The 8,649-nt window shown below is 41.2% G+C and overlaps 1 pseudogene; it reads right to left on the bottom strand.

Moving 5' to 3' along the window:
- Positions 1–2,983: 2,983 nt before the first annotated feature.
- Positions 2,984–4,049, bottom strand: LOC147428482 (putative fucosyltransferase 7; annotated as a pseudogene).
- Between the last annotated feature and the right edge of the window lie 4,600 nt (positions 4,050–8,649).

Below are 8,649 nucleotides of genomic sequence, written 5' to 3'. Positions count from 1 at the left end.
CTCTTCTTCTCCTTTGGCTCTCCTCAAACCTCAAAAGGAAACAAATATGTCCTCATCTCTATCTTCACCTCTTCATAGAAGTCAAATAGGGAGAGATCAAGAGGCACAATTACCCCTCTCCGCACATCCATAAAATCGACCAACACCTCCTTAGCTTTATGGTATATCTTCTCAAGCAGAGCTTCTCTTCTAAGACAACTTTAAGAAGAAAACATAAATTCATGTATTTTTGTTAGCCTATAAACCATGCAATGTATACAATCATCAAAAATGTTAGGAACTCACTGTCTATAAAGGTGATCCCCTCATGCAAGGCCATACATAGATTTTGTTGCTTTGTTTGCCTCCAACAAAGTCAACCAAAAGATTTTTGACTCCATTTGAACATCACATAAAGCTAATAAATTCAACTTCTCAAGCATTGCAAAACTTTCGGGCCCCCACTTGAGAGACCATACTTTTGACATCCAAGTATCTCCATGCTTGGGATCGACAATATTAAGGATCTAAAATTAACTTAGTGAAGTCAATAATTTATCTAAGCAAAGTAAATACAAACACATAGTTGTTCATTGAGAAAGACTCACCTTTCCAATCCTATCACCATATCTTGAAGCCAACTCTTCATTCTCCTTCTCTTCAAACAATCGAAGCTCTTCATCTGACATTTTTAGTCTTGCCTCTTCAACCTTCTTGTTTAGTGCTTTACTTATTTGCACCTAGAAAAACAAGGGAAGGAATCAAATCCATTGTGACAAGCATAGAAATACTAAATTCATGCTAGAAATATATGCTACTTAAAACTTACATTAAAAACTAGCTTTCCGAGATATCTACGTGTAAGAGGATGCCATGGCTCAACACCCTTGGTACTCTTCTTTCTGATACATGCAATCAACATTATATCTCTCTCAAGTAGGTCTTTAAGGTACTCCCCATGATCAGTAGAACAAATATTTTTACAATTTACTAGTTCATCCCGAGCAATGTTGTGGTCACCAAAGCATGTGTATTCAAACTACATGTTCAAAAGCAAGATAAATTCACATAAACATAAGAAAACTTGAGAACTATCATAACCAAAAAGATAAGGAAGGAGACTCACTAGTTCATCCTCTGTAAACTTGTAAGAAGGGCAATCTCACTAACCCTGGTAGGGTCAATAATAGTACAAAGCACACGACAATGCTTCACTTTTGTTTCTTTGAAGCATTCTTTAATAGCAGATGTCCATGCCACGGTACGATGGTTGCCTTCCCAAACATAGAACATGTGACCCATTAGTTCCTGAAGTTCAGGTTTTAGAATGAGATCAACTTCAAACTCTTTGTTAACCTCATGCCAAATAGGATCCCAATCCCTCTGTATTGCTTCATCCACAACTGAAACTTCTTTGTCCCTCATCCAAATGGAAACAATAAATGCTCCTTTCTCTGCCACATAACCCTCTCTAGAAAATGCTATTTTCAAGCTCGAACGATCATCATGAAGACCCCTAACCCTTGCATAAGGAATTAGTCTACAAAGAGGAATGGGTGGACAATGATGACAGCTGAATATCCTTGTTTTCTGAAGAATGTCCTCTCCCATGTCCATGTAAATCTTGTTCTCTTCATTGGATGGCTCTACAGATGGTACCTCTGGCCTAACAACATAAGGGACAATCATCATACTTGCAACCCCTGAAGCATCTAGATTTTGGCTCTCAACCTCTTCCTCAACATCATTTTGCTCTAGCAATGAAGTGTCCACCACTCTGCTTATGTCATCTTGACTCTCTTGTTGCATTGAGTCTACATTAAGTTGAGACGATCCTCTGGTTTTTCTCAATCGCTTACGACCTAAAGAACTGCAAAGAGAAACAAATAAAAAACTATCCCAAATTAACAAAAAAAAAAGAAAAAAACACCCCATAAGCATCCCAAATTAAAAAAAAAACAGATTGGAAAAAACACCCTAAAAGCAGGCCGCAACGGCGCGGCCTACTTTTGAGGTGTTTTTTTGCAATTTGCATGCCATTTATACTCGCAACTTAAATTGGCCAAATGCAATCCTTTTCTAATTTTCACCACTAATTATCATTATTACCATTATAACTTGGTCATGCATTTAATTACAGTACTGTGCAAGCTATATAGGTACAAGCTGGCTAGAGGATCGCGACCTGCAAAGCTACGTCTCGTCATTAATAAGTATTTCATTAATAAACCATTATCAGCAGCAACAAAGCTTTAATCAACTCAACAACAAATTTGGCGAGCTGTAGACAAAACAACAAATTTGGCAAGCTGTAGACATTCAGGCAGCAGCAGGATTCGAAAGAGACAACTGTGCATAGCATTGGAAATGCCAAAGGGATTGTGAGTGGGAAAACTCTGATTGAACTCTGCAAGACACTAAAAAATGATGCTGTGCTAAGATCAGATGCCTCTGCTGTAAGATCAAATTATAAGGAAGGCAGGCCAACATCACCTCTAGTTTTAGGCATTAGCTAGTGACTGTAAAGTGCATCTCCATTCAAACGAAAGGGGGTTTTAGAGGCTTTATTGCAGAGTTTTTTGCTATTAGCAATTTGAGGTACCGCAATTTGGTCCGACTCCGAGGATGAGGAGAGGGCAAGGGCTGACTATTTCTTGTCTATGACTATATGCCCCATGGGAGCTTGGACAAATTTCTCTATAATCATCGAGCGTGCGTAGCCCTCGACTGGGCCAAGCGCTTCAATATCTATTTGGGTCTAGGCTCTGCTTTGCTATATCTTCATGAGGAGTGCGACGGAGTTGTTCTGCGTAGAGATGTCAAACCTAGCAATGTGCTGTTAGATGAGAATTTCAATGCTAAGCTCACATATTTTAGTCTTTCTAGGCTATTGAAGCCATTAATGTTTGGGTATGAATCAATGATAGTGGAAGGCACTAGATTGTGTATTCCTTGCCATCTGCCTTGGCCCCTCTCTATGAATGAACCTTCAGCTCTCAATGCCTTAAGCAGACACTATCCCAAGGCCCGATTTGAAATGTCAAAGCTTCACCTCTGGCACCTTCTCGTTGGGATCGAAAATGCTCGTTCGCGACCGGTCCAAATCACAAGGTTGATCTTTGGGATATACAATAAATCAAGTCCCTCCTGCATTGGTCTTTCCACAGTCTGGCTCCAGTACTTTGTCCAGCCCATAGTTGATGAAAAGAAAAGGCACATTGCTAGTGAAGCAGCTGGCAGTGCTCCCAAATGTCGAGAATGGCGTGATGACCAACTCATGCATGAAGCTGAGCAGCCAAATGTTGACGATGGCATTTGCATCATGCTACTTGTCCCCGGTCTTCTGCCAACCCTCATTGGAAGTAGAAAAAACATCTAGTGGGGTGATTTGCATACTATAAGGCCAGATTGTCCCTATACTATGCCCTGATTGGGCATATCCCTGGTTGGGCATATCCAGCAACTGTTGACATTTTTTTAACGGCTCTTCACATGGCATACACACTGACATACACATGGACCAAGCATGATGTCTTTTCCCCACAATCCTCGATTGAAAATCTCAGTGATTTTGCTAGCCCATGTGTAATGCCAACATGCCTTTTGTTGCCCGCATCTTAATAGAAGCCCTTGATTTGCATACGATCAAAAGAGCAGCACATGTCCTGGCCCTGATCAGTTTATCCCAAAAGATGCATACACAGAGAATGAAGACAATTTGAAAAAAAACACCCCAAAAGCAGGCCGTGCTGGCGCGCCCTGCTTTTGGGGTGTTTTTTTGCAAGAGACATTGTCATCAATCCAACAACAGAGAGAACAACCAGAAAAGGGCCAAAAAATAGATGGTAGAGGACATGCCAAGCCAAGAAACACGACATCATATTCGGTCTTCTGCCAGCCCTCATTGGAAGCAGAAACAACATCCACCACTAAGTTCCCCTCCGTGGGGTGATTTGCATACTCCAAGGCCAAATTGTCCCTATACTCTGCCTTGACTCTAGTTCCATCTACCCCTGGTTGGGCATATCCATCAACTGCTGACATTTTTTTAACGGCTCTTCACATGGCATACACACTGACATACACATGGACCAAGCATGATGTCTTTTCCCCACAATCCTCGACTGCAAATCTCAGTGATTTTGCTGGCCCATGTGTAATGCCAACATGCCTTTTGTTGCCCGCATCTTAATGGAAGCCCTTGATTTGCATACGATCAAAAGAGCAGCACATGTCCTGGCCCTGATCAGTTTATCCCAAAGGATGCATACACAGAGAATGAAGACAATTTGAAAAAAAACACACCAAAAGTAGGCCGCGCTGGCGCGCCCTGCTTTTGGGGTGTTTTTTTGCAAGAGACATTGTCATCAATCCAACAACAGAGAGAACAACCTGAAAAGGGCCAAAACATGGATGGCAGAGGACATGCCAAGCCAAGAAACATGACATCATATCCGGTCTTCTGCCAGCCCTCATTGGAAGAAAAAAAAACATCCACCACTAAGTTCCCCTCAGTGGGGTGATTTGCATACTCCAAGGCCAAATTGTCCCTATACTCTGCCCTGACTCTAGTTCCATCTACCCCTCGTTGCGCATATCCATCAACTGTTGAAATTTTTTTAACGGCTCTTCACATGGCATATACACTGACATACACATGGACCAAGCATGATGTCTTTTCCCCACAATCCTCGACTACAAATCTCAGTGATTTTGCTGGCCCATGTGTAATGCCAACATGCCTTTTGTTGCCCGCATCTTAATGGAAGCCCTTGATTTGCATACGATCAAAAGAGCAGCACATGTCTTGGCCCTGATCAGTTTATCCCAAAGGATGCATACACAGAGAATGAAGACAATTTGAAAAAAAACACACCAAAAGTAGGCCGCGCTGGCGCGCCATGCTTTTGGGGTGTTTTTTTGCAAGAGACATTGTCATCAATCCAACAACAGAGAGAACAACCAGAAAAGGGCCAAAAAATAAATGGCAGAGGACATGCCAAGCCAAGAAACACGACATCATATCCGGTCTTCTGCCAGTCCTCATTGGAAGCAAAAAAAACATCCACCACTAAGTTCCCCTCAGTGGGGTGATTTGCATACTCCAAGGCCAAATTGTCCCTATACTCTGCCCTGACTCTAGTTCCCATCTACCCTTGGTTGGGCATATCCATCAACTGTTGACATTTTTTTAACGGCTCTTCACATGGCATACACACTGACATACACATGGACCAAGCATCATGTCTTTTCCCCACAATCCTCGACTGAAAATCTCAGTGATTTTGCTGGCCCATGTGTAATGCCAACATACCTTTTGTTGCCCGCATCTTAATAGAAGCCCTTGATTTGCACACGATCAAAAGAGCAGCACAAAACGTGGTCGTGATCAGTTTATCCCAAAAGATGCGGGCCAATAACAGCAAACATACGTACATTACAGTAAAAGCGCATCAAAATAGAAGGCTGAAATTGACAAAAGCGCATCAAAATAGAAGCGCAGGCTGATATTGAAAAAATGCAGGCACAAATCTGCTTGGATTATTTTTCCAAAAAACCCCACAAAAGGAGGGCGCGCCGGCGCGGCCTACGTTTGATGAGTTTTTTTAAGCAGAGCGCAACTATTTCAACCATGGAGAAGAGAATGTACCTCTGAATAATTTTCTTCGATTTGTTCATCTTTGCCTGTTCACCTTCGATTTGTTCACCTTCGACTCAGAAAAGCCCCAAATTTTGAGAACTTTTGAGATATATATATATATATATATATATATATATATATATATATATATATATATATATATATATATATATATATATATATATATATATATATATATATATAGAGAGAGAGAGAGAGAGAGAGAGAGAGAGAGAGAGAGAGAGAGAGAGAGAGAGAAGAAGAAGAAGAAGAAGATTACATTGATTGTCTCTCAACTTGAGAGTCGAGACTTGAGAGTTCTCAAAAGCCGCGGACGGTGGAGTTTTAACTTCATAGGAAACTATCCCAAGAGACCTGAAAACTAGCCAACGAGGAGTTGAACTCAAGACCTGTTATTCAAGAGGGAAATGGCATAACCAATCTGCCACACTTGGGTAGAGAGAGAGATAGAGAGAGAGAGAGAGAGCTAGAGATGCACACTGTATATATATATATATATATATATATATATATATATATATATATATATATATATATAGCGAGAGAGAGAGAGAGAACTAGTGAGAGAGATATAGAGGCACACTAGATATATACATAGAGAGAGAGTAGAAGAGTGTGAGACAGATAGATCTAGTTATTTTTATGATGGCAGAAATTTAACGCATTGGATTTTTAAAATTATGCGATCATGAAATAGAGGTACATTTATGACGGTTTCACTAGATTTTTGTGCCGAAATTTTTTTGCAAAAAAAAGGAATTCTAGATTAATAGAAATTCCCTTCAATTGGTTCAACTCAGAGTTTCTACAATCAGTCCTTGCTTTAACGCCCTGTTTTTACAATCGTCTCCTTTCTTCAATCATCCATGAGTAGATTCATCACCATATATGGTCCTTCTCCACGGTAGAAATTAAGTGTTAATTTTCAGAGCAGGTTTGTGGAAATCAAGCTAAATCTTCTTGAGGAGTATTTGACTTAGCAGGGGTGCCTTTGTCACTTAAGCCTTTGTCACTCAGCCATGAACAGTTAAAGTTTGAGCCTGTTATACTCTCCACTGGTGAAGAAGGATTTCTTCTTGATGCAGAAATACATCAATTCTATAAGATTTTTATTGATATTGCTGTACATGAGACTCCTACTTCTGTTGAGTTCATTTCTAATGAAACACCAAAAACTCACAGTGTCATTGATATGATTAAACAGCTGCCCTTAAATAGTAGCTTGCATGACGCTATGCAAAGTGCTATAGAGATTGTTAAAGCTGAATAACTGCCCAAAGTTTACGATGGGTACATTGCATTTGAGCTCCCTCCTTGTGAAGAGAAGTCAACAATGCATGGCATGGAGCAGAAGTATGATGGTCACTCTTGGATAGAGTACGTCACATGCAGCTCAGATTGTTTTGATGGTGTTGTGCGCTTGAGTCGTTGTCCTGGACACCTTCGGTGCATCAACATTGATTGTCCTCACTACTCGAGACTACATTATCAAAATGAAACACACTGGAAAGGAAGAGTGAAAAAAAGTTGTCTTGTTGGTCTTGTAGGGCTTCAACATGGTAATATAGTTTGCAAGCACTGCTCACAAATGCTTGAGTGTGTTGATTTGTGTCATGCAATAATTTACTACTGTGTGCCTAGAGATCATTTCAACACTACAAGATGTGCGATTCATCTGGGTAATCATAAGCACCCTTATGAAGAGGGTGTGAGCAGAGCCATCGAAAAACAAATAGAGGAGAAGGTTGCAGCACGTGCAAAGCTAAATCCTTTCACTACTCCAAAACAACTCGAGGGTGCCGTTACTCAAGATCTTATTATGGACATGCTAATGAAAGACAATCAAGAGGGGAACTTAGAGATTGGTGAGGATGAACTTGCCCACATTCTTGAGTATGCCACTCCTCTCTCAAATAAAATGAGGATAGGAAGATGTTTAGAGTATGCCAAAAGAGAGAAGAATATCACTACAACGGGCCTTGAAGCTGTGTTGGACTTGAAGAATTGTTGCCGCTACCCTTTCATACACAGTGTGCTGTTCCCAGGGCAGTTGAGTGATAGACCTCAGCCACATGTTTTTAAAATGTCAATTAGGGGACCTGGTAGTGGACTTGATTTGATTAATAAAATGAGACCTGGTGGAAACTTGCAAGAAATGTGGGTTCATTTTGATCACATACATAGAGTTTCTGGCTGGCCCACAATGTTTGCACATGTATATGACCCTTATTGTTACCATATACATGTGGTAGTGATGTGTGTGAACACACTAGGACCGCCGGGGCATTTTTTCCCTCTTTAAGAGGTTTTTTCCCCTGTGCATCGTAGATACGCCCATCACTCTAGGGCTATCTATCTTTCCATTGCACACTAAGTAACACACTCTCTATTGTGTGCCTTGAGATTCCTTCGTCTTCTCCAAGCTGAGTGTGTTTCTCTGCAACCCTAATTCCAACAATTGGTATCAGAGCAGGTCACGTTCTCCCGGGCTTAGTCGCCAACTGCTCCAGCACACGCCTGCTCACTTTCTCCGATTTCAGTGAGCTTTGGCGAGCGTTCGCAGGTCGTCAAATATTTTGGGATAGCTCAAAGAGCTTGGTCTGCTCAGAATTTTGAATTGGGCTCATTTCGGCCTCTGTTTCCACTACAGGCAGTACTGCACAGCTATTTCGTCATTTTGTGCAAAATTTCTGTCAGTGCCAATTTCTGCATAACAGGTGCCTTATAGTCTTCTACGGTTTGTGCTATATAGCATAGGTTGTTCCCGCTCCGTTTCTCCTATTTTCGGGCAGTTTTCACATGAGGTGCAGCATTTACCATGGCTGACAACAACAACACAGATGTGTTCAAGATGTTTGCTGCAGAGGACAGGTTGGATGGGGACAACTACCCTATGTGGGCTTATATGATGCAACATGTTCTTGTGTCAAAAGGTGTCTGGAACATTGTGCAGGGCATTGATGTACGTCCTGGTTCTGAGGATGTTGTAGGTCTTGCTGCAAGGATTG

This window comes from Adiantum capillus-veneris, chromosome 23, assembly GCF_014529385.1.
Source record: "Adiantum capillus-veneris isolate H3 chromosome 23, ASM1452938v2, whole genome shotgun sequence".
Taxonomy (NCBI): domain Eukaryota; kingdom Viridiplantae; phylum Streptophyta; class Polypodiopsida; order Polypodiales; family Pteridaceae; genus Adiantum; species Adiantum capillus-veneris.
This window is presented reverse-complemented; position numbering and strand designations above follow the sequence as displayed.